This window comes from Gavialis gangeticus, unplaced genomic scaffold (genome assembly GCF_001723915.1).
Source record: "Gavialis gangeticus isolate Ggan-Ray unplaced genomic scaffold, GavGan_comp1, whole genome shotgun sequence".
In the NCBI taxonomy this organism is placed as follows: domain Eukaryota; kingdom Metazoa; phylum Chordata; order Crocodylia; family Gavialidae; genus Gavialis; species Gavialis gangeticus.
This window is the reverse complement of record NW_017729033.1, coordinates 37745702-37746934: the sequence shown is the minus strand read 5'-3', so window position 1 is coordinate 37746934 and position 1233 is coordinate 37745702. Positions and strand designations below refer to the sequence as shown.

At 35.0% G+C, this 1233-nt stretch overlaps 1 long non-coding RNA gene across 1 annotated transcript in view; it reads right to left on the bottom strand.

Moving 5' to 3' along the window:
- LOC109303927 overlaps nt 1-915 on the bottom strand; it is a 6242-nt gene extending 5327 nt beyond the window's left edge. The window contains exon 1 of the long non-coding RNA XR_002099265.1: nt 63-915. This is a non-coding gene — a long non-coding RNA (uncharacterized LOC109303927). The remainder of the gene's footprint in view (nt 1-62) is intronic.
- Between the last annotated feature and the right edge of the window lie 318 nt (nt 916-1233).

The window sequence follows — 1233 nt, the reverse complement described above, 5'->3', positions numbered from 1 at the left end:
TTTCTCTGCTTTAAAAGGAGCTTGTTGCTGCACTCTCCATCTTTTGCTCCCACCAAGAGCACCTGAAGTAATGGCCAAAATCACTGGAGACTATTAGGGGAAGATTGTATGGGGGAATAAACTATAAAATTCTTTTATTTTGGATGTATTTTATATTCATTGAGCAATTTAAACATTAAACTTAAATTCAGATTATCTGTGAATTTGGTGTAACAATTTTTTCAGTTATTTAGCAGTTGCTAAAGGAAGCTTGGAATTTATTTTCTTTTCTTCTGTTAAATGACATTCTGTACCAATTTTATAAGTGCATCTTGTGTGAAACTCAATAAAATTCAATTTTGTAATCTTTGTTTAAAAAAGGAAAAGAATAGACTGGATTTCTTTGTTAATATTCCTGGCTTTGAGTAATGTGACATCTACCTGTTAATTTTGGTTTATTCTGAAGGACTAACATTTTCAAGCAAAGGACAAGCAACCCATAGTACAACTGATATCTTGTGTTCATGACATTGCTTTTAATGGCAACTAGCTTTCACCTATGGAAGAAAAGCTAGAGGAAATGCTGAAGCCTGATTCCTGTAGTTGTTTAGAGACAATCACTTGACATTTGCTCGGTTTAGAAAAAATAGGTTTTTGCTTCGTGTGTCCTGAAATCGTATTAATTTTTGTGGTTTTATTCTTGTGTTTTGCCATACGCAGTGTTTCTTCTCCCCTAATATGTGACAGACCCAAACAAACAAATGGATCTAATCACATATACAAAGTGTCAAGTGTAAAAAGTAAACACAAATACCATTTTTCCCAACTCTTAATGGAAAAAAATCTTTTATGCAATAATAGAATTTTTAAAAATTCACATAGAATGACAGATTGCAGATATATGCCGGTTCAATAAACCTACCAACCTGTGATGATGTCAAACTGTTTAACTTACTGTAGCTCCTTTATTCTCTCTCTCTCTCTCTCTCTCGATAGGTATGCCTGAAGTCAAGTACAGGTTTTCCTTGCTTTATGCTATACATGTGTTCCTGGAAAACTGCATAACTCAAATTCGCATAAAGGGAACCCACTTTACAATGTAACAAATAGGGATACGTTCCAAGACCTTGACCAACAGCAGACAGTACACGCAAGCACAGGGTGATGGTGAATGGTACCATAAATGGGGATGGCAGTTATAGAAACGTGTCGCAGACAACGAGTGAGGAGCATAGATTTATACAGGAGACAATA